Source organism: Notolepis coatsorum (genome assembly GCF_963971535.1).
Source record: "Notolepis coatsorum genome assembly, chromosome: 16".
NCBI lineage: Eukaryota > Metazoa > Chordata > Actinopteri > Aulopiformes > Paralepididae > Notolepis > Notolepis coatsorum.
This window is the reverse complement of record NC_140180.1, coordinates 42,415,020-42,440,193: the sequence shown is the minus strand read 5'-3', so window position 1 is coordinate 42,440,193 and position 25,174 is coordinate 42,415,020. Positions and strand designations below refer to the sequence as shown.

The 25,174-nt window shown below is 44.2% G+C and overlaps 1 protein-coding gene across 1 annotated transcript in view; it reads right to left on the bottom strand.

Annotated features, from left to right (window-relative positions):
* The window catches only part of elf1 (E74-like ETS transcription factor 1), an 84,655-nt gene extending 75,883 nt beyond the window's left edge, over positions 1–8,772 (bottom strand). Inside the window, exon 1 of the mRNA XM_084332306.1 lies at positions 8,625–8,772. The gene's annotated coding sequence lies outside the window, so the exon portion shown is untranslated. The remainder of the gene's footprint in view (positions 1–8,624) is intronic.
* Positions 8,773–25,174: the final 16,402 nt, after the last annotated feature.

Here is a 25,174-nt window from a genome sequence, read left to right as displayed (position 1 = left end):
CTCCCCAGAGGGGGGGGGGGAGGGGGAGTAAAAAAGTTAAAGAACAGAGTTTGCTGCAACAGCAAGGCCAGAATGAGGAGCTATGTCTTAGAGATGCATTCGGTAGTTGTGAGGGAGAATTTGGAATGGCAAGTGGCTGAACTGGAGAGGAAATTGAGAGGGTGAGAGTGAGGGCAAGGATGCAAGGTGAACCGTGTGACAGCAGGGCGTTGGGAGCCTGGCTTTGCTACCCTACACAGTCAAAACAATAAATTGCCAGCCAGAAATATGTCTGTTTTAGTATTACTTTGTCTCGCCGCACTTTCACTATTAAAACTAACGCCAGAGGGTTTCCTGGACCACTGACATTAAAAGATCTTCTTTAAGATTGGCATGCTACCTGGCTCGCGCTGGCCCTCAACAGCAACATGAGGCTGGAGTTCACCAGTGACGAGGCGCAGAGTGACTTTGAGGTACTGCCCACCTCACACACTTTCCTGGACTGGAGTCAGTTTAGCTTGGTTAATAGTGCCATATGGGTTATCCCTGAGCTGGTTTCAATACACCAGGTAGGATTGGCCGGGAAGTTTCTTTCTCTGAGTTAGAAGGAAAGGAAAGTCTAAATATGCAGGGCTTATTTTTCCTCCGCTGCGAGATCGTTAAAAAACTACAAGTCCCACATTGCACTCAAGCCAACGGTCCAATCACAGTAGAGTGAAGTGACTGGTTTCATGGGAAATAAAGCAAATGACCAATCGGAAGCTCTCATTTTGCTAGTTTACTTCCTGAAACTCCGCGATCAGGGCTCTCGTTTTCCGAGACACCAACTTATTATAGTCTCTCTCTTACCAATAGCAATAGATTTTAGAACACCTAGATTTATCGATAGCAATAGTAATATAACGTTAATGCAACAAAACTAATGCCTTGCTTTGTTAATCATAACGTTGATGCAGTAGCGTATGTCGGTGTGTTGGCTGTAACGGACATGACATTAACATAACGTGTACACATTAAAATTGCGATAATCTATTCTAACATTTTCAAATCGATGCAGTTGAATTTCCCCCTTAGGATCGATGCATTGTTACACCCCTACACCAAAGTCACTGGCCCACTGGGTATCTGTGTGTATAATAACTTGGCTAGCGTTATCAACAGCAGAGGTGGGCAATGGGTCCAGCTGCAGCGCCGGAGTGCAAGCGATGTGATGTAATTGGCAGACTCGACTGTCAATCAATGGTCTACCTGACACGCAAACTCAAACAATGTTTCTGTACTGGAGGTGTGATTGATTGATTGATTGATTGATTGATTGATTGATTGATTGATTGATTGATTGATTGAAAACTTTATTAACAGATTGCAGAATGGGTACAATACAGTACAGCTCAATACACACAATTGTTAAGGGGATGCAGACCAGAGAAAGACTTTCGTCTTGTTTACATCAGGGTCCCCCATTTCAATTAATCAGGAAAGTGTACAGTAGGAAAGTGTACAGTATTTCAATAGGCAACCCTGAAATGATTATTTTTCTAGAAGAGCAACACAGCCAAAACATAAGCATTTGTATGCATAAAAGGGGCTAAAGTTAAGTGACTGAACCTTTTGTAGCAGTAGTTTGATTTGATAGTTTATTTGATAGGGACAGCACATGTTAATGAACATCAAGTACAAAATACAAAATGTAAACATGCAGGGTTGTAGCAAGAGCTAATTTACACACATGCACGCACAGTACAAATATACATTTATTTTTGAAAAAAAAATAAACTCTGTTACTTGAAATATTTTCACTGTGCTCCTAAATATTTTTGGGTGCTCCTAAATTTCTTTGTGTGCTCCTAATTTTTTTTATTTAGGAGCACCTGTGCCCCTAGTGAAAAAGGTTAGCGTAGAGCCCTGATATGCCAAGTACGTTTACATATACATTTACATATACATCTGCATTTAACCCAGTCAGCACCCAGGGACCAACTCCCCTTCTAATACCAGTGTGTTGGTCAAGGGTAATGGCAGGAGTATATACCTAGCAAGCATGTCTTATGGGAGGAAACCAGAGTACCCGGAATAAACCCACATGAACAAACTCCCAGGACCTTCTTTGAGGCGGTGGTGCTAACCACTGCAACACCATGCCGCCCAGAAGCACAGAGAAGTTGTTCCTATAAAAGAAAACTATACATTACCCTACATGAGCACCAACTGGCAAAAGAAAGCTGTCATTGTATTCCCTTGCCCGTCTGTTGCAAGGCCGCTGAGAGCTTTTGGCCCATTGCGAAGCTCTAGCAAAACAAAAGCTTTATCCCTCTTCTTGTGCTGTCATATCAATATCCAGGAGGCCATTATGGCAGTTAAGCGGTTCCTATACAATGTAAAAAAAAAATATATATATATATATATATAATAATAAAAGCCTACGGCTGAAGTCTGGACATTGAGGAGCCCTCGAAAACAAGTGGTGCACAACGCAGCACAGCTCTCCATTGTCTGTGGTCATCGTTACACTCCTCAGCTGCTCAGACTGCTGATGGTGACATCACTGTCACAGGATAAGTACCTAGGGCCCTCATTTATCAACAATGCATAGAAAGTAGGGATGTCCCGATCCGATCACGTGAGACGGAATCGGCGTCGATCACGTGCTTTTCAGAGGCTCGGGGATCGGGAAAAAATAATAATACAAATCGGCAGTCAAAAAAAGAAAAATTTTATTCAACAAACATGACCATGTCCACGTCTTAAACTCATACGGAGGCCTTAGTTTTGGTTTTAAATTACATATAATATATCATCATTAATGTATTTATTGTCACAGAGCAGAATAATTGTCCACACCAAACACATTCCCCTTTAATTTTCACCGTTGCAACAAACACCCCTTTAATTTAGACGCTACACGCTACATGCTCGACCACATCACAACAACAACAGTACAACACGTCGCTCCCGAAACACGGTTAATATCCACTGACTTGAGCAGCTAGACTTAATGTCAGAGGTTTGGAACTAAGCATTTTAAAATAGAAAGTCAAGCCAGTTGCAATGTTTGCAAGGACAGGCTGGAGGCGAAGTTTTCAGACTAACTTTTCACCTGGAGGATAACGTTACGTGACTGAGGATTATCGTCGGCGTTTCAGACTAGAATGGACCATTACGTAAGTCGAACACTGAATGTATACTAATGTGCAAACATATATTGAAACTTTTAATATTTCTCATATGAAGCAGAAGCACATTTCTCAGGGTGAATGTAATAACAAAAGCCTCCGCTCTCGCGCCCCGGACTATTATAGGCAACAGATGGGCTTGTCTCGCTCTGCCAGTTTCTGACAAAAATGCGTCAAAATTGATTACTAATGTGAAAGATCGGATCGGAAACGATCGGATCGATAGATATTTAAAATCACATGATCGGGATCGGATCGGAAGCAAAAAAAGGCGATCGGGACATCCCTAATAGAAAGTGTTCTATTTCCGTTCCTACGCACGGAATTTAGAATGTGTGTACGCACAGAAAAATCGGGATTTATCAACCGTGCGTACACGGGTCCTACGCACACTCCGTGTTGATGAATACCATTTGTTCTTACCGTCAATGCTCGTGCATGATTATCCATATATGGTAATGAAACACCCCCATGGGATGTGCAATAATGGACTAACCCGAGCGAACTCTGAGAAACTTCACGAGCGAGATTGTTCACGGAGGTCTAAGCAACTAATTCAACGCGCTGTCGAACCAAGAAAACACAACGCGTGTTATGGGAGAAATACGCGACAGGCTGTCGGACTTGTACACGGTGATATCAATGGCTCCCTAAGACCATTGCTGCAATTCTGCCTGGACAGCGCAAAATACTAATAAAGACCGTTGACCACTGTTTGGCGTTGGTGTCAAACTGTCAATGTCATTATAACCATGCTGGAATATGAATGCCTTTATTCGTTTCGTTCGATTGGCTACCGGTTATAATATGATTTGTAGAGGCATACAATCTATTTTGTTGTCGGTATTAGGTATAGCCTATATAAATTATATATGCATAGCCTACATTATGCAACAGTAATTTGCACATAACACAGCATGGCACAGACATGTCACACGGAGCCCCGCGAAGCCTGCATACAGTAAACTAACTTGATCGTTAATATAACTGTTGTCCTTGTATCTTTACGCTTATGAAAACATTTAATAATATTTATAGGCTAAAGGCCCTCGTTTGGCCATAATAGCCTATTCTCAAATGGCTAAATCTCCTCGCTGACGGACCCATGTATAGCCTATCATATTCATATATGTCTCCAGGGAATCATGGGGCTCTGGGAAGAAAGGGAACCCCTGCTATAACCTATCCTATCCTTTATAATGTTATAGGCTATTTTATTTACAGTAGTCTATTTATGATTTGTTTCCATAGCCGGTCTCAGTTATGCCGTGGCTGAGATGGGTCGGGATTAATGAAGCTGATAGGAGACTGCTTCTCGGCTATACGAATTAAAGCCACGATTGAAAATAATGTACTTCCTTCTTGACAATAGCATATACTATAACAATAATACGAGAGCATACAAGAACAATGAATCTCACTGCCATGTAGCCTACGCCATGTATAGCCTGCCTATGTGATCAATAAAAATGCGAACTTGAATCCCATCATCATATTTATATGTTGTGTCTGTCCACTATGTTTGTTACTTTGTTATTTTTTCCCCTATGTAAAGTGACATTGGGTCTCTTGAAAGGCGCTATATAAAATGAAGCTATTATTATTATTATTATCACGTCTGTGCGGAAGCTCACAAATAGACTGTCTTTTAGTCTCAGTGAAGTTTCAACGGAGGTCATCTATTCTAACCAACAAATTGAAGTAGAAAGCATTTCGTTGTGACCAATCTTATTTGGAAACATGACACACAAAATAATAGTATTTCGCTTTTTATTTTAAACAATATTTAATCGCGTTTGGAGGTGGGTGTTCTGCGTCTGCCCCCCGTCTACAGTCTCCATATTCTACCGCTGGGCGCCAGGTACGCACGGTCTGAGCTGTGCGTATATATACGCACAAAGTCAAGCACACGTTCAAATGGATAAGTCCCACACTTTGCTTAGAAATGATCGTACTCACGGGTTACACACATATCTGTGCGTACGCAACATTGATAAATGAGGGCCTGAATTTCATTAGCCTCAGCTACAGGGGTTTCTGCTGCCAGTGTGCACAAACAACACAACCACTCAGCTACAGCGGTTTCTGCTGCCAGTGTGCACAAACAACACAACCACTCAGCTAGAGGTTTCTGCTGCCAGTGTGCACAAACAACACAACCACTCAGCTAGAGGTTTCTGCTGCCAGTGTGCACAAACAACACAACCACTCAGCTAGAGGTTTCTGCTGCCAGTGTGCACAAACAACACAACCACTCAGGTAGCCTACATAGGTTTCTGCTGCCAGTGTGCACAAACAACACAACCACTCAGCTAGAGGTTTCTGCTGCCAGTGTGCACAAACACACCACTCAGCTAGAGGTTTCTGCTGCCAGTGTGCACAAACAACACAACCACTCAGCTAGAGGTTTCTGCTGCCAGTGTGCACAAACACACCACTCAGCTAGAGGTTTCTGCTGCCAGTGTGCACAAACAACACAACCACTCAGCAACAGAGGTTTCTGCTGCCAGTGTGCACAAACACCACAACCACTCAGGTAGCCTACATAGGTTTCTGCTGCCAGTGTGCACAAACAACACAACCACTCAGGTAGCCTACATAGGTTTCTGCTGCCAGTGTGCACAAACACACCACTCAGCTAGAGGGGTTTCTGCTGCCAGTGTGCACAAACACACCACTCAGCTAGAGGGGTTTCTGCTGCCAGTGTGCACAAACAACACAACCACTCAGCTGAAACCCTGTGCCACACCATTGTTTTGTATTCTACACATATTAATCAAGAGCCTGTCTTTCTAAGTCCTCTTTGTGTGGCTGGCTCAAAGTCAGTGTAAAGTCACTGCACACAACTATCGAGGCAGAGAAGGAGATAGAGGGGGGGGGGGGGTGATGGAGGTTTACATATTCCATCGTAAGTACATAAGGATGCTTCCAGTGCAAGAACCAATGCTTGCATCAGGAAAGATCAGGCTGAACCATCCTGCCAACAAAGTATATTTAGAAGCTCTTATTGTAGATAATTGGTTTCAGCCGATTGAGGTTTCCAATTATCTGCTGGCCTCTGGGACAGGAAGACTGTAGAGAGGAGGGCATGATGGGGTAGAAATACGGCTGGTGTGTCCAGCTGATCCCCATCTCTGAAGGACTCGACATGTAAGCCCCCCCCCCCCCCCACACACACACACACACAAACATACACACTCCTCCCCTTTCCTCTGCCTCCTTCCACCCGTTCTCTGAGAAGCAGCAGCCAGAGTCGACCAATTACATTCTGTTTGTATGTCCCATGACACAAGCATCTTAACCCAAAAATGTAAACATCATCTGGCAAACATTTAGTCTGGCCACGGATGGGTTGATCAACTCATTTGAGAGGACATTGCTTTATTTGACATTACAGATAGAGAGAGAGAGAGAGAGAGAGAGAGAGAGAGAGAGAGAGAGAAAGGAAACAACGATGAAACTATACAGCTTGAATAAGAAAACGAGTTCTGAACAGCAGTGTGTCATTGAATCAGAAACGAAGCAGAGCTATAAACAGTATTTGTCATAAAGACGTGATCTTTTTCATAATGAGTTTGAATATTTCATCATTGGAGACAGACAATTGATATAAACTTGATATCATTGATGAAAGTTTGATAGTAGTGGACTAATTTGGCCACAGCAGCACAGCATAGCCTGTCCATAAAGACAACAAGTCCACCAGAGTAATTTTATTTCCCCTCACTATACCGGAAGCGTGTATTATTTTCCCTAACGGAGTTGCACTTCCGCGTTCGGTTTGCGCAATCTGATTGGCCAGTACCACTGACGTTTTTTTCAGCGCCAGTCGCGTTACTCCTAAAGGTGCTCCCATAGTCAAGCAGACTGTACACAGAGCAGACTCCGCGGAGGTCCGCGCGGCTCTTTGAGCTTTGATCTCAGCGGACAGCAGACCCACAGGTGCGAAGCGCCTATTTTCTGACGCGCGGACATCCGCGCCGCTGACTTGGTGTCACAAAACGCTGCTCGGCGTTTTGGTTGACATCGAACTGCATTTAATGTGACGCCGATCTGCATTTTACTCTGACCACTCGCTCCGTGCCAAGAGAGATGTTTGAATGGCTTTTCTAAATGAAGTGTGTAAAATTGCCAGTTTTATTTCGAAATATTGGAAACGGAGATAACATAGAATGTTATCTCCGTTTCCAATATTTTTAAATAAAACTGGTGCTTTTATTTCATGCAATGCGTGTTTCATTTCAGAACCACCCTCAAGCCTATACGGTACATTGCATCTCGCTACCTGTTATTCAAGTGCGTAAAACTTTTTTTGTGGGAAATGTAGTAAAACTGGTGCGAGAAATGTAGGAAATAGACCGCGGACGTCCGCTGAGATCTGCTCGACTATGAAAGCTCAAAGAGCCGCGCGGACCTCCGCGGAGTCTGCTCTGTGTACAGTCTGCTCGACTATGGGAGCACCTTAACAATCGCACCAGCAGGCTGTTACCCTAACCCTAACCAACTAACCCTAACCAACTAACCCTAACCCTCCCTAACCTTAACCAACTTCGAAAGAGAGCGACTTCGAAAGAGTCACCAAGCTTAACCAGTTTGTTAGGAGTAACGTGATTGGCGCTGGAAAAAACGTCAGTGGCCAATCAGATCGCGCAAACCGAATGCGGAAGTGCAACTCCGTTGGGGAAAATATACGCATACCGGAATTTAGGGTTCCCCCACCTGCCAACTCCCACTTTAATCCATGTATATAACCATATAAAGATAAATCATGTGGGGAACATAATAATAACTTTATTTGTATTATACATTAAGTGATATTCCTATTTGCATACTGCCATGCATACAGAAGTCAAGCACTATCCACACAAACTGGGTTATGTACACAGCTCGTTTGAATCATATTATATATATGCCTACAGTCATAATATTGTATGTGTATGTGTAAAATATGTAAGTTACATCATTTATCATCATTTAGAATATACAGATATGAAGACTAAAATAATAAAACGCCCACTTTATTGTAGTCTTACCCCTCTTGAGACAAAGTGACCATAGAACATGCTGTATAGGCTACACTGGTTAATCAGAGTAACACACACACAGTTGTCACATGTCATCCATGGTGTCGGTCGGCACAATGGCACAACTATGCGTGGTGGGCTAACAGAGGGTTGTTAACATCATGGGTTCAGTTATGATGCCATGGTCAGTGATGGCAGCACAAACTTTTCTTAAGAATGGTCTCAAATAAGTGAAGTGCGTCGAGACCTGGAAAGACTAGAAAGTCTCCATATCACAATACCTTGCATAATGTGTGTCAACATTGCCTACTGTAGGTATACACATGTATACTGTCAGGCAAATTCGGTCAGTTCCTATAACTCCGAGAAAGAAATGTTGGTTCCAGTATCTCATTAAACTAGCATACAATACAAAGACGAGAAAACGGCACCGCGGAGTGGGACTCACCTTATATGTTGGCATCAATATATTGAATTGTTTGTTATTATGCGAACGACTATCCCCACAAAGCACGTCGACATTGTAAACAAACAAAAAAAATACTGGCCGGAAAACAACTCCTTAGCCATTCCTCGTCATCCTTGTGAATAATATAAGACAAGACATGAAGATCACCGTGTAGTATATCTGCCCAACTACCAGAGCGGTCCTCTCCTCTGTCTCGCCTAACTACCGAAGAACTAGCAGCGCGCGCCTGACAGGAGGTTACTTTTCCCGCACGGCGAGGGCTGCGGGCGAGTGGGGCATTCCGAGCAGTCACATTTTCCCTGGGCAGGGATTGGTCAGCACAAGAGATTCGCTGGAAGGGGTAGGCGCGCGGCATAACGTAGGCGCGAGACCAAACACCGGGACGCGTGAGGACGGAGCGGAGCACCCGTTCCTAATGAGAATGGAGAAAGCCCCCTATGACACCGGCTGGTCTAGGATTCGATCCCGGATATAGTGCAGACATTTGTGAAATCTCAAATAAACACAGTCGCTTTACTATTACCAGTACTGTGTGAGGGGTAATATGAGGTTTGTTTCATAGATCATTGGGTTGAGTTGGGTTCTTCTCCGGGCAAGTCTGAACCGTGAGGGTGGGTATGGTATGATGAGAAACAATCAAACAGGCCTGTGTGCGCACGCGAGCACAACAGGGGATTATTATCGATTCGTGACTCGTGATATTATTGTTGCATTGCATCGTCATATGATTGTTTATGTCCTTTACTCCTGTCGGACTGTTGAACCGGTTCGACGCTGTTTGCATTCAACCAGATATGGCAGCACATCCTATCCACAGGTGTGCTCCTGTCATTCTCCAGGAATGAGGCTAGGGAGAGGAGAGGAGGCTGATTGATTGAAAAGTTTATTAACAGATTGCAGAATGGGTACAGTACAGTACAGCTCAATACAATTGTTAAGGGGATGCAGACCAGAGAAAGACTTTCGTCTTGTTTACATCAGGGTCCCCCATTTTCAATTCATCATAACATATATGACATACACTTGATTGATTGATTGATTGATTGAATTGATTGATTGATTGATTGATTGATTGAAAACTTTATTAACAGATTGCAGAATGGGTACAATACAGTACAGCTCAATACACACAATTGTTAAGGGGATGCAGACCAGAGAAAGACTTTCGTCTTGTTTACATCAGGGTCCCCCATTTTCAATTCATCAGGACATATATGACATACAGATAGTCAGTACTGCTACATCTATACATTTATGACATACCAGATTTGCAAATACAGTACTGTTTGTGATACAGAAGGAGTCAGGAAAAGGGAGTATATACATTTGACGTAGAGACTGTACATTGGAGGAGGTTGGGTGGGGGGGGTTGGGTACACTGGGATATTGACAACCATACTGGGTAATCTACATTGGAGGTGGTTGGGGGGGGGGGGGGGCACACTGTATATACAAGCAAAACTGTACATTGAGGGGGGGGGGAGACACTGTACAAACAAACAAAATTGTACATTGGACTATTGACAACCATACTAGGTAAATGACTGTACATTGGAGGGGGTTGGGTTAGGATATTTACAGGGGCCAGTGTTTAATTGCAGTCTCCCGTAGGTGTCCCTTGAGAGAGGTTTTGAAAGTGGGTAGTGATCCACATTCCTTTACAGCTTTGGGTAGGGCGTTCCACATTGATGTGGCATAATTGCGAAACGTGTTTAGTCCCTTATTTGAGCCGAATCTGGGTTTAACATGATTTGTGGAGCTCCCTCTGGTGTTGTGATCGTGGTATTCACTGACCTTTGGGAAGTATTTTGACATGTACATGGGTACCTTGGTCGTGTAGTGTATCTTGTAGACCAGGCCCATTGCAAGTTGCTGTACTCTGTCGTCTACTCTAAGCCATCCTAGGTTGTCAAAGTGGGCAGGGGTGAGGTGGGTTCTAGGAGTAAGGTCAAGCAGTAGTCTGACCAGTTTGTTTTGAGATGTTTGTAATTTTGTTTTTAGCGCCTTTGAGGTGCTTTGGTACCATGAGGTGCAAGCATAGTCATAGTACCCCTGAATGAGTGCTCCTGCCAGAGTCTTCAGGGTATTCTTGTTTACCAGAGAGGAGATCCGGTACAAGAATCGAGTTCGTTGGTTGACTTTTTTTATTACATTGGATGCCATTTTGTCACAGGAGAGATTAGCCTCTAGGATGGAACCCAGGTAGGTAATTTCATCTTTCCTTGTGACAATATTGTCACCCACTGTAACTGAGAAGTCGTCGGTCTTGCTGAGTTTGTTATTTGAGCCGAAGAGAATGGACTCTGTTTTGCCCATGTGTAATGATAGTTTGTTATCAGCGAGCCATATGCAGATTTTGCCTAGTTCCAAGCTGAGGGTTTTTTCAACCTGCAACTTGTTCTTGTCAGAGACCAGCAGGGCTGAGTCATCCGCAAACAGGAACAAGTTGCAGTCACAGGCTGACGACATGTCATTTGCATAAATTAGGAAGAGTAGCGGTCCTAGTATGCTTCCTTGTGGAACACCACAGCTCACTGTGAGGGGGGGGGATAGAGTACCGTTTACCTCTACCATCTGTTCCCTCCCCTCCAGGTAGGATTGCATCCAGCTCACTGATAAACTATCAAAACCAATTGCTTTTAGCTTGTCAATCAGAATGGAGTGATTGACAGTGTCGAAGGCCTTTTGTAGGTCCAGCATGACCATGCCGCAGTATTTGCCCGCGTCCACCTCTTGTTTGATGTGGTCATTCAAATAGAGGAGGCATGTGTCAGTGGAGTGGGACGTTCTGAAGCCAGATTGGAATTCGTAGATTAGATTTTTTTCCGCCAGGTACTTTTCGACCTGTTCGTAGACTATTTTCTCCATGACTTTCGAGATGGAGGTAAGAATAGAAACAGGGCGGTAGTTGCCTGGGTCTAATTTGCTGCCCTTTTTGTGCAGTGGGGTCACTCGCAATTTTGAAGTCCTTGGGGACGTGTCCCTGTTTTATAGAGAGGTTTATTATGTGTGTGATGACTGGGGTGATGGCGGCTGCTGAGTCTCTGAGGAATTTGGAGGGGATGTTGTCATGGCCAGTGGCCTTGTTAGGTTGGACGGCGCTCAATTCTTTGAGTACCTCATCGGTTGTTACCATTTCAAGTTTGAAGTCGTCTTTGTGGACCCCTAGGTTTTTGTAGGTGGGTAGTGATTCACATTCCTTTACAGCTTTAGGGCGTTCCACAACGATGTGGCATAATTGCTAAACGTGTTTAGTCCCTTGTTTGAGCCGAATCTGGATTTAACACGATTTGTGGAGCTCCCTCTGGTATTGTGATCGTGGTATTCACTGACCTTTGGGAAGTATTTTGACATGTACATGGGTACCTTGGTCGTGTAGTGTATCTTGTAGACCAGGCCCATTGCAAGTTGCTGTACTCTGTTGTCTACTCTAAGGGGCCTTTCTCACTTACCTATTGGGATCGAATCACTGCTCCCGGGAACGGGGGGGAGTGTTCTCACTCAGACGGACACACCCCTTTTTGGGATAGAACCGCGCTGATTCGTTTTACCCCCCCGCTGAACCTGGGACAGTTGGATTAGGTGGTGTCGGAATCGGGCCAGTGGGAGCGGGGGGTGTGACACACACAGCGTTGTTACTGTCATGCTTGCTTGAATTTTGGGCAGATAAAACCACACTGGACAATACCCACAAAAACTATATTTATGGGCAATTTGAGAGTTCAGACCTCAACCAAAAACAAGCATGTGGAACCTCACAGCTCAGTGGATGAAAACATGAAGCCACGTTACAAAGCACAGCACTTCTGGCTCGCATTAGGCCTGGCAATTTTTGTTTGCCATGCTATTTCTATACATTAGTTTCTTGTTTGAATGCATTTATTTCTATTAGACCAGTGGTGCCCAACCAGTCGGCCGTGGTCGACCAGTAGATCAATGACATGTAATATAATTGCCACGAGCGATGGGATAATGTTAGCTGCTGGACAGGCTAAGCTAACTAGCGTTAGCCGTTAGCTTAGCGTTAGCCATTGCTGTATACTATACTTTCTTGTTCGAATGCATTTATTTCTATTAGACCAGTGGTGCCCAACCAGTCGGCCGTGGTCGACCAGTAGATCAATGACATTCAATATAATCGATGCAGCAATGTTACTAGTAAAAGGCTAAGCTAACTAGCGTTAGCCGTTAGCTTAGCGATATCGTTAACCCTGCAAAACGCTCAAAAGCGGACTCTACAACACCATCCATTCGTGATAAAATGGGGTGGGTTATATTGACAAGGCTTGACAACAGAGGTTCAAATATAACTTCATATTTATTGGTTATTTGTTCATTTTATATCAGCATCCAGTCTCCGCCGTCGTGTTAAGACACTTCCTGTTTACATTTTCGAACGTGACATCATCGCCTACGGCAAGCGTAAACGCTCAAAAGGCAAACCGTAAACAGAACCCAGAGCGAACCAAGACTGCAGTGTGTACACAAACTAGAGGGGGGAGAGGGAGGGGGGAAGTTCACATTAGATCTCGGAACGGGCTAGAACGGAATGGAATGGAAACGAATATAATGAGTGAGAAAGGCCCCAAGCCATCCTAGGTTGTCAAAGTGGGCAGGGTGGGTTCTAGGAGTCAGGTCAAGCAGTAGTCTGACTAGTTTGTTTTGAGATGTTTGTAATTTGTTTTTTAGTGCCTTTGAGGTGCTTTGGTACCATGAGGTGCAAGCATAGTCGTAGTACCCTTTCGTGACTGTGATGCAAGCCTTGCTTGAATACGCAGTCACTGGTTCCCACGTTACTAGCCATGTTAACACTTTGATTACCGGCGATGCGGTGCGCCTTACTACCGTTGAATGCCAGCACCCACTTCAATGATAGCGTTGTGAACGCATAATCTCTGTCTTAAATTATGGCTATGTGTCTAATCTTCCCATCTTTTATCAATGACTTGTTTGCAGTCAACATTGTCGAGACGGATTGTTTTTTAATCGGTTAATTTCTGTTTTATAGCATTTTGAAAAGCCCTCGTTTTTCAGGAAAATATAAAGATTCCGTGATAAACGGCATTTACTGGAATATTCTGGCATACACAAAAAACGTTGTAATTTTTCGGCCTATTTATGAGTCATTTTCAAATAAACGCTAGATTATCGATAGTATATGTGTACTTATGCACGCTACAGAAGCTATCTGAAAAATATATTCTCTCATTTCCTGATCAGCGAGCACACACTCACAGCCACACACACACATATGGGACATGTTGATATATAGGTGAAAATAGCTCTGATTATTCCAAGACTAGTAAAATAGATTCCTTACCTCAGATTAGATGTTATCCAAAAAGATTATTCCAATTCCTGATCGCCATTCCAAATATCGATCGCGTTTATTGATTCAGCGTTGGGTACTGCAAATATATATTCCACGCGTTTTCCGGGCCGGCGATCAACTTGGGTCTCTTCAGTTGGCTTGCCGGAGAAGTAACATGAGGAGGCTGGACCGCCTCCCCCCCCCCATCAGTCTAAACAAATGGGGTGCAGTTACACAGGGAGAAACGATAGGGGGCGGTATTTTCCCAATTGAGCTCAGAGAGAGTCTGCAACACTAGCGTGAGGCTCGATTGATGAAATATGAATTCAAATCGCTAATAAAAAAAAATACGACAAACAATATATGACGTTGGCGGCACTCAACTGGCGGCATCAACTAACGACAAATCGCGTCCCTGGCACTCAAAGTGTTAATGTGCACCTCAAGCACTGCTTATAAGCGAGCGGTGGGTCCAAAATATATCACATAGACATTTCAAAGGTACTCACCGTTGCATTAGGGTTTCACACCCACACACGGCGGGGTTTGAAAGCTCGGCGTTGCTAATAAACATTTTAAATCATTTTTATAAACTGGTCAACACTGCTCAATACGGCTGTATTTTCGTATTTGGCTGCCTGGTGCGCCTGCGCTGTGATCACAGCGCATGCACATCATGCACCCAACGCCGGAAATAATGCAGTGTTGACCAGTTTATAAAAATGATTTAAAATGTTTATTAGCAACGCAGAGCTTTCAAACCTAATGAAAAATGTGAAACCCTAATGCAACGGTGAGTACCTTTAAAATGTCTATGTGATATATTTTGGACCTACCGCTCGCTTTTAAGCAGTGCTTGAGGTGCACATTAACATGGCTAGTAACATGGGAACCAGTGACTGCGTATTCAAGCAGGGCTTGCATCACAGTCACGAAAGGGGCTAAGAGGAGGCACGACTAGTAGCCACCAATTGAAGATCAAAACTACAGCCAAACCAAACCGTATTGTGTAGGTTCGAAATATTTGATGGAGGTATACTGTTACAACCAATAAAGGTAAATGTTTTAACTTAATCATTGAGAAAATGTGCTGTATTTTATAATCTTTACTCATTACCATGGTAACTACTACAATACCCATATGCCTCGGCAAAATTTTACCAATCACAAGAGCACAACTATACTCGATACTCGTTTGTGTCAAGGAAAAGAAAAAAAAGCCTACCATTGGTCCCCCAAATACCACTTTAGAAACCCAGAACTTATTGCGTGAGTTCTGCTTCTGAAATGGATTATAGCGCGCAAGCACACACACGTAATGTATACTTTCTAAATGAATCGTTCCAGCAAAGTAGGCTTCTATTATTCTAATGACTTGTTTTATTGGGCATCATAGTAGTACATCCTATTGTAGAACATGACATTAGCATGACATCTCATGTATTAATGCCAATACTGAACAACTGTGCAATTGGCTCTTGACAAGTGTAAACTATGGATTAGTCAGTTGCAGTCAACATCGGACCATGTAGCTCAACTGGTTAGTGTGGCTGCCTGTGGTCACAGCCTCAGGTTCAAATATCTCGGTTTCACAATAAAAATAAATAAAAATGTCATTCATTTATGCATTTATTTATTTCTGAAGCATTTATCTATCCACACTGGTTGGATCGTGTATTGTACTTGTGCTGTATAATGACAATACATTTGAATCTAATCTGATTTTGAGATCAGTTGCAAATTGCTTCCTGTTGAATGGATCAGCATGGTGCAGATGCCATGCCGAACCTCTGCTGTTTTGCACACCGCCCTCTGCGTTTTGCATTCGCCTTATAAGGAGCTGGCGGGGCGTGTCTGTATACAAATGAATTGAATGGAAACGCGCATTTCAGTTTAAGAATGAGTGGGATTCATCATTCAACACACCTGGGTAAGAACAGATTTGGACGTTAAGAACGGGTTGATGAATGTGGCGGTGGCTTTTCTTATTTTTCTGTTAACTCATTGGCCGGCAAAAACGAGTATTCTCATGTTTCGTCGCCAACCGTTCAGCGCCAAAAACAAGTTTTCTCGTTTTTTGATCCTTTGATATTTTTTCTTTGATCCCCATTCTAAACACTCGCTCGGAGCTGCCTGTGTCTCCCTGGCACCGCTGCCTACGTAAAAATTGCAATGACGATCGAATCCCGCCAGGTGGCAGTATCGCCTACCTTTTGAACTGGGGATATCAGTTGTCTTTCAGTATTGAGGTACCTCCGGCTGCTTCCCCCTCAAAGTGAATCAGGACATAGCAATCGGTCGGAGATTTGATGCCTCAAACCTATAGTTTCTTGTATGATAGCCATGCCCAATATACACGAGTAATTGCGATCGCAATGGGACGACTGGGATGTATTCATTTTGGAGTACCTTCTGACTAAGGTAAGGTCTATTTTAGGTAACCTGCTGGTATTTTTTTTACCTAAAACATGCTTTTCCTTCTTTTATAGTTATCCGGTTTGTGTCATTCTGGGTCATTCTTGTTTGTTTTCGCAGCATGTGTCGCAATCTTTGTTTTCATTGTAGCTATGAATAAAAAGTTCAAAACATGAAAACTATGGCGTTTAAAAACAAACGAGTCAGGTAATCATGAGTATATAATTCCAATAGTGTATTATGTCTGTTTTGACTATTTTGGTTTTGTAACATCATCCTCTCAGCTCCGCAGCATTCACTCGAGACTGGGCTTCAAATGCTAAGGCATATGGGTACTGTAGTAGTTACCATGGAAACAAGTAGATATTCAATCGCATTAGGTACCCATAACTTTATTCTCGTTTTTGTCAAATGTAAAAACTAATTTAATTATGCTCAACTCTGCTCCCGTCAAATGTCAGACCAATTGAATAAGTGGAACCATATAAACCTGCTGCCTTGAAAAACTCCTATGGTAAAAGACCATATAAAAAATTATCTGGAACCAGGAGGGTCTTAAAATGGCCATGTGACTCCCCAGGTTTTCAATTAACTCAAAAAACATGACACAGTTGAGAGTGCAAATCAATAAATGCTAGCTTATCACGACTGCCACGCCAGGGATACTTTCGGACCGTCGTAAAAGTACAACATGGAAGATTTCATTCTTCAATAACCTTTTTGTTTTTCAACTTTGAAATCTCAAACCACTGCCTTGGTGGACAGTGACAATCCTTGAAGCTTAGTTTGACAACGCCCTTAGATTTCAATAGCGTGCTCATTTAAAAATATATTGTCATAAAACCACTTCTTATATGCCATTGATCTCCTCCAAACTGCCACAGCAGTTAGTTTCTCAAAAACACCCTTATGTAACGGGGAAGCCTGTGAGTCTATCCACAGTCGCAGAAACAGGGGTGTTGACAAGTGACTGTGGCATTACGGGCTGGTAAGTACGGTACATAGGAGTGAATTCACTTCTTAGTGCAGTGGCCTGTGTCGTCGCCCGCGGCGCGCGAGCCCCCTGTTCGACTCCCCCTCGGGACATTAACATTTAACAACAACACAACGCAGACCAATATGATCCGTCACACTTACAAAACAATTAACACCACTATCATTGACCTAATGCCATTTAATGGAATTTGAATGCTTTCAATTTCAATAGCTTGTTCATTTTTAAACATATTGCCATCAAACCACTTGTCATATGCTACTGACCTCCTCTCACAACTTCCACAGCTTTTAATTTTAGAAAAGCCCATAGAAAAACCCTCAGCACAGCTGCCGTCTATACTGCACACCAATTTCTCTTCTGTTGATAATTAATGAGAATGTAAATATATATAGGCCTACAGTGACCAGTGGACTGTGTGTGGATTTTGTTGGTGGACTATCAGTCTCATGATCAGACTCTTGTATTAAGATGCAGTGAGTGTTTCTGAGTTTCTCAGATTAGAGGACTCTGGTGTGTCTGTGCCCTCTAGTGGTGTGAGTTTGTCAGGACAGCTCAGCAATAATGATAGTTATTAAGTATAACTCTAGTTACGTGAATGTGGTCAACGCATCTTGCTTTGCCTATTGGACTGCTCTGTGCACCAATAGTGCACCCGCTGAAATAATTTTGGCTGCCTGAACTGCTGAGAGTGGTAATCAAGAGTTCTAAAAGAGTGTCCCAACTGGGAATATCCATTCTCCTGCTCAGCGAACACATGGCCGTACCACTCAGCTATTAACTGTCATAACAGCAAGGAACTGGAAGGAAGCTGTGGCGTGGCATCTCAGTGTGTGTGTGTGTGGGGGGGGGGGGGGGTCATTGAGGCCCATAGGAGCTGTGCGGGGACAGGAAATGCTACATCATCAGCGGGGTGTGAAGTTCTAAAAGCAGGAATAGAACTCCGGTCTCCTGCACAGTAAATACAAACCAGTACCACTCGGCTAGAAATCCCACTGTCATAACATTGAGGAAGCCGCTAAGTGATGGCGTAGCCCACAGAGCCAGAGGAGGTCAGTGTATAACATGGGCCACGGTGTGGGGGTAACCCGTCACTAAGTATTCGGTTGTTACGTCTGACCAGGGGGCCAAATGCTCCGCTTCAGACAGCGGGAAATACTAGGAGCACATACCCCATGACCCCCTCCCCCCCCTTATGACTCATCTTTTAAAACAATAAGGGACACATCACTGTTGAAAAGACGCCTGGCCCCCGGAAATTGTTTATGTTTACGTCACGACTTAACAACTGAATAGCCTCGCAGAGCCACAGAGCGCAGGCGGCGTGTTGCTTATTAACAGCGGAACAGTGCAAAAATGCTTCCGCATTCGTCACCGCAAGCCACTACGGTAATGCGCCTTTCCTTTTCCTTCGCCCAGGTGCGTGCACCGGCGTGCCCGCGAGGTGCTTGCGCCGCGCGCATGCGCATGAGATCCCCGCTTGGTTCGACACATATTAACACATTAACACGCTTTGGTTCAATTTGGTCACCATACACGTGATGGACGCAGCAGGCGATCACTCCTACTGTTATTCAGCTGCGCCGAGGTACATGATTGATTGATTGAATGAATGAATGAAAACTTTATTAACAGATTGCAGAATGGGTACAGTACAGTACAGCTCAATACATACAATTGTTAAGGGGATGCAGACCAGAGAAAGACTTTCGTCTTGTTTACATCAGGGTCCCCCATTTTCAATTCATCGTAACATATATGACATACATGACATACAGATAGACAGTACTGCTACATCTATACATTTATGACATACCAGATTTGCAATTACAGTACTGTTTGTGGTACAAAAAGAGTCCAGAAAGAAAAGAGTATATACATTAGGCGTAGAAACTGTACATTGGATTGGGTAGGTGGGGGTGGGGGGGGACTGTACATTGGAGGTGGTTGGGTGGGTGGGGGGGGGGGGGGTTGGGTAGGAGGGGGGGGGGGGAACACTGTACAACTGTACAAACAACACTGTACATTGGATTATTGACAAGACCATACTTGGTAATTTACTGTACATTGGAGGGGGTTGTGTTCGGACATTTACAGGGGCCAGTTTCGAGTTGCAGTCTCCCTTAGGTGTTTTTTGAGAGTGTTTTTGAAAGTGGGTAGTGATTCACATTCCTTTACAGCTTTGGGTAGGGCGTTCCACATTGATGTGGCATAATTGCGAAACGTGTTTAGTCCCTTGTTTGAGCCGAATCTGGGTTTAACATGATTTGTGGAGCTCCCTCTGGTGTTGTGATCGTGGTATTCACTGACCTTTGGGAAGTATTTTGTCATGTACATGGGTACCTTGGTCGTGTAGTGTATCTTGTAGACCAGGCCCATTGCAAGTTGCTGTACTCTGTCGTCTACTCTAAGCCATCCTAGGTTGTCAAAGTGGGTAGGGGTGAGGTGGGTTCTAGGAGTAAGGTCAAGCAGTAGTCTGACCAGTTTGTTTTGAGATGTTTGTAATTTTGTTTTTAGCGCCTTTGAGGTGCTTTGGTACCATGAGGTGCAAGCATAGTCGCAGTACCCTTGAATGAGTGCTCCTGCTAGAGTCTTCAGGGTGTTCTTGTTTACCAGTGAGGAGATCCGGTACAAGAATCGTGTTCGTTGGTTGACTTTTTTTATTACATTGGATGCCATTTTGTCACAGGAAAGATTTGCCTCTAGGATGGAACCCAGGTAGGTAATATCTTCTTTCCTTGTGACAATATTGTCACCCACTGTAACTGAGAAGCCGTCGGTCTTGCTGAGTTTGTTATTTGAACCGAAGAGAATGGACTCTGTTTTGCCCATGTGTAATGATAGTTTGTTATCAGCGAGCCATATGCAGATTTTGCCTAGTTCTGAGCTGAGGGTTTTTTCAACCTGTAACTTGTTCTTGTCAGAGACCAGCAGGGCTGAGTCGTCCGCAAACAGGAACAAGTTGCAGTCACAAGCTGACGACATGTCATTTGCATAAATTAGGAACAGTAGCGGACCTAGTATGCTTCCTTGTGGAACACCACAGTTTACTGTGAGGGGGGGGGATAGGGTACCGTTTACCTCCACCATCTGAGGGGGTTGTGTTCGGACATTTACAGGGGCCAGTTTCGAGTTGCAGTCTCCCTTAGGTGTTTTTTGAGAGTGTTTTTGAAAGTGGGTAGTGATTCACATTCCTTTACAGCTTTGGGTAGGGCGTTCCACATTGATGTGGCATAATTGCGAAACGTGTTTAGTCCCTTGTTTGAGCCGAATCTGGGTTTAACATGATTTGTGGAGCTCCCTCTGGTGTTGTGATCGTGGTATTCACTGACCTTTGGGAAGTATTTTGTCATGTACATGGGTACCTTGGTCGTGTAGTGTATCTTGTAGACCAGGCCCATTGCAAGTTGCTGTACTCTGTCGTCTACTCTAAGCCATCCTAGGTTGTCAAAGTGGGTAGGGGTGAGGTGGGTTCTAGGAGTAAGGTCAAGCAGTAGTCTGACCAGTTTGTTTTGAGATGTTTGTAATTTTGTTTTTAGCGCCTTTGAGGTGCTTTGGTACCATGAGGTGCAAGCATAGTCGCAGTACCCTTGAATGAGTGCTCCTGCTAGAGTCTTCAGGGTGTTCTTGTTTACCAGTGAGGAGATCCGGTACAAGAATCGTGTTCGTTGGTTGACTTTTTTTATTACATTGGATGCCATTTTGTCACAGGAAAGATTTGCCTCTAGGATGGAACCCAGGTAGGTAATATCTTCTTTCCTTGTGACAATATTGTCACCCACTGTAACTGAGAAGCCGTCGGTCTTGCTGAGTTTGTTATTTGAACCGAAGAGAATGGACTCTGTTTTGCCCATGTGTAATGATAGTTTGTTATCAGCGAGCCATATGCAGATTTTGCCTAGTTCTGAGCTGAGGGTTTTTTCAACCTGTAACTTGTTCTTGTCAGAGACCAGCAGGGCTGAGTCGTCCGCAAACAGGAACAAGTTGCAGTCACAAGCTGACGACATGTCATTTGCATAAATTAGGAACAGTAGCGGACCTAGTATGCTTCCTTGTGGAACACCACAGTTTACTGTGAGGGGGGGGGATAGGGTACCGTTTACCTCCACCATCTGCTCTCTCCCCTCCAGGTAGGATTGCATCCAGCTCACTGATAGACTATCAAAACCAATTGCTTTTAGCTTGTCAATCAGAATGGTGTGATTGACAGTGTCGAAGGCCTTTTGTAGGTCCAGCATGACCATGCCGCAGTATTTGCCCGCATCCACCTCTTGTTTGATGTGGTCGTTTAAATAGAGATTGATTGATTGATTGATTGATTGATTGATTGAGCACTACTGAGCGGTAAGTTAAGAGTGTTGTGTTCACTCATAGTTAAAGACAGTAGAGGTTGAGTACTTTATTATCTAAAGATGGTAAGTTAAGAGTGTTGTGTTCACTCATAGTTAAATACAGTAGAGGTTGAGTACTTCATTATCTAAAGATGGTAAGTTAGAGTGTTGTGTTCACTCATAGTTAAATACAGTAGAGGTTGAGTACTTCATTATCTAAACATGGTAAGTTAGTTAGAGTGTTGTGTTCAGTCAGACAGTAGACAAGTAGAGGTTGAGTACTTTATTATCTAAACATGGTGAGTTAGAGTGTTGTGTTCATTCATAGTTAAAGACAGCCGAGGTTGAGTAGTTTCTTCTGATATTCCATAGTAAAGTACACGTTAACGTTACAATGTGTTGTGTTCACAACACTGTTTAGTCTGACGACGCGTCGCGATAATATACTATATTCCATAGTAAAGTACACGTTAACGTTACAATGTTGCGTTGTGTTCACTCATAGTTAAAGACAGCCGAGGTTCCAAGTGATTCGTTGCAATGTACGCGGAAATGCCATCATTTGTCTAAGCGGGGTGAAAAGAAAGGCGCATTACCGTAGTGGCGTGCGGTGACGAAAGCGGAAGCATTTTTGCACTGTTCCGCTGTTAATAAGCAAAACGCGCCCAGGCGTGGACGGGTTTGAGGCGGGGCTTCGTGGCGTAGACAAGTATTAGTGGCCTGGACAAGTATTTGCACTACTGCGCATGCGGATGGGGGGGGGCTCTCTCGCTCGCTCCCTCTCTCCTGGCTATAGTCATGACAAACTTAAACAGTTGGTTGGGAATGTATGGACAGTGCTGTATATGTACAGTTTATTCCTACTCCTATCCAAGCTCCGGGAGGGTCATCAAAGAGAAGTCGCCTATTCTCAGTCCTTGCCCCACAATGGTGGAATGAACTACCCACCCCAGTTAGGACAGCCGAAACCCGTCCAATCTTTCGCTGTCGACTAAAGACGCACTTCGTCAACCATTATCTGAATTAAAAAAAAATAATAATAATAATCTAACCCTAACTAACCTTACTGTCATGCACTTGTCCTAATAAACGAACCTACACTGTAGCACTCAACACTTTATGAACATTGTTACTCAGCTGATAGAGTTGTGCCCTTCCTGATGACTTGTCGTACAGAACTTGTAAGTCGCTTTGGATAAAAGCGTCAGCTAAATGACTAAATGTAAATGTATTCCCCCTCAAATGTATATACTCTATTATTACTATATTTTTGTATCACAAACAGTGCTGTATATTTGTAGATCTGGTATGTCATAAATGTCTAGATGTAACATTACTGTCTATGTAAACGAGACGAAAGTTAAGTTGAAAATGGGGGACCCTGATGTAAACGAGACGAAAGTTAAGTTGTGTATGTGTGTCGTAAACGTTTGTCTCTAAGACAAACTCTAACCTTAACCAGCTCCTTAACAGCGCCTAAACTTAACCCTTCTAACCTTAACCAACTCCGAAACAATGCCTAACCTTAACCTTAACCTTAACCAACTCCGAAACAATGCCTAACCTTAACCTTAACCATAACCAACTCCGAAAGAATATTGCCATTCTCTAAGACAAACTCTAACCTTAACCAGCTCCTTAACAGCGCCTAAACTTAACCCTTCTAACCTTAACCAACTCCGAAACAATGCCTAATCTTAACCTTAACCAACTCCGAAACAATGCTTAAAGTTAACATGCCTAAACTTAACCGGCGAAAGAATGCATGTTAAAAAAAAAAAAAAAAAAATTTAAGGGAATCGAACTTGTCACCAACAGACCGCAGGATCCACAGCAAGGCAGCGCTACCAGTTGAGCTAGTTGTCAATGTTAAAAAAGGGGGGATTACTGCTACATAATGCTGCCGCGACAGAGCTCCGCGGCAGAGCGGAGCGGGCGGGGGCGTGGCTAGACGCAAGTTGGGCGTGGCTAGACACAAGTTGGTTGCCTTTAATATTTAGGCGTCCAGGCCACTAATACTTGTCTACGCCACGAAGCCCCGCCTCAAACCCGTCCACACCTGGGCTCTGTGGCTCTGCAGATATCCCCTACTCCTCACATCGGCTGGAGAAAAGGGAATGAGTGGAAGGTGGCGGTAAGACTCGCCTCCAATGCCAATGGGTCTATAGCGGGGCGGGACGCGTCTATATTAATCCCAGCCGAAGAGTGCAAGAGCGCTTCCGCATTCTTCGCCATACGCCAGTACGGTAATGCGCATTTCCTTTTCCTTCACCCAGGTGCTCGCCGCGCATGCGCATGAGGTCGCCGCTTGGTTCGACGCGAGACCCCCATTCAACACTAATCACAGATGCCAGAACGCGCCATATTAAACGCTGGTCAATCACATTAAAGGGGCTATGCATTATAAATGTCATTTTTCAGTCTCTAGCATTGTATTATAGTAATAGGAGTTCGTATCAATGTGTTTTAGGGTCTAAATACCATATTGGCGGATTGCTCCGATTCAGCCCAGCCCCTCTCTTCCTCTAGTAAATCGGGTCATTTTGATTTGAAGTCCTGAGTCACGTCATTCGGCGCACAGTGATGCGATTGGCTCTGTGGTTGGAGCTAATGCCCGCCCCCATTCTACCTAGACTAGACAGCGAGTGGAGCTGCGGGGCCGTGCGCTTTGGAGGGAGAGAAAGGAAGAGAGAGCCGAGAGGGAGAGAAAGGAAGAGAGAGGGAGGGAGGGAGAGAGAGGGGGCACTTGGGGGGGGGGGGGGGGGTACTTGCCGGCCGCGCGCCACACGGGAGATTGAAAGAAAGAAAAGAAAAAAGTTGCCCCGTCTCATCAGCGAGAGCCGAGTGGGAGAGAAAGGAGAGAAAGGAAGAGAGAAGGAGGGAGGGAGAGAGAGGGGGCACTTGGGGGGGGGGGGGTACCTGCCGGCCGCGCGCCACACGGGAGATTGAAAGAAAGAAAAAAGCTGCCCCGTCTCATCAGCGAGAGCCGAGTGGGAGAGAAAGGAGAGAAAGGAAGAGAGAAGGAGGGAGGGAGAGAGAGGGGGCACTTGGGGGGGGGGTACCTGCCGGCCGCGCGCCACACGGGAGATTGAAAGAAAGAAAAAAGCTGCCCCGTCTCATCAGCGAGTGGAGCTGCGGGGCCGTGCGCTTTGGAGGGAGAGAAAGGAAGAGAGAGCCGAGAGGGGGCATTGCCTCTCTCTCTCTCTCTCTCTCTCTCTCTCTCTCTCTCTCTCTCTCTCTCTCTCTCTCTCTCTCTCTCTCTCTCTCTCCCTCTCTCTCTCATGGTATAAATGATTATTTCTTCTTCCTGCTCCTTTTGTCCATGGAATGACTATTTATGATTTTTTAATGAAGAAACTATGATTGTATTATTCCATGTGGCAAATAAAAACTCTGAACTGAACTGAACTCTCTCTCTCTTCCCCCCCCCTCCTTCCATCCCTCTACCAGTGCAGACTGTGGTCTGACTGTCACTCAA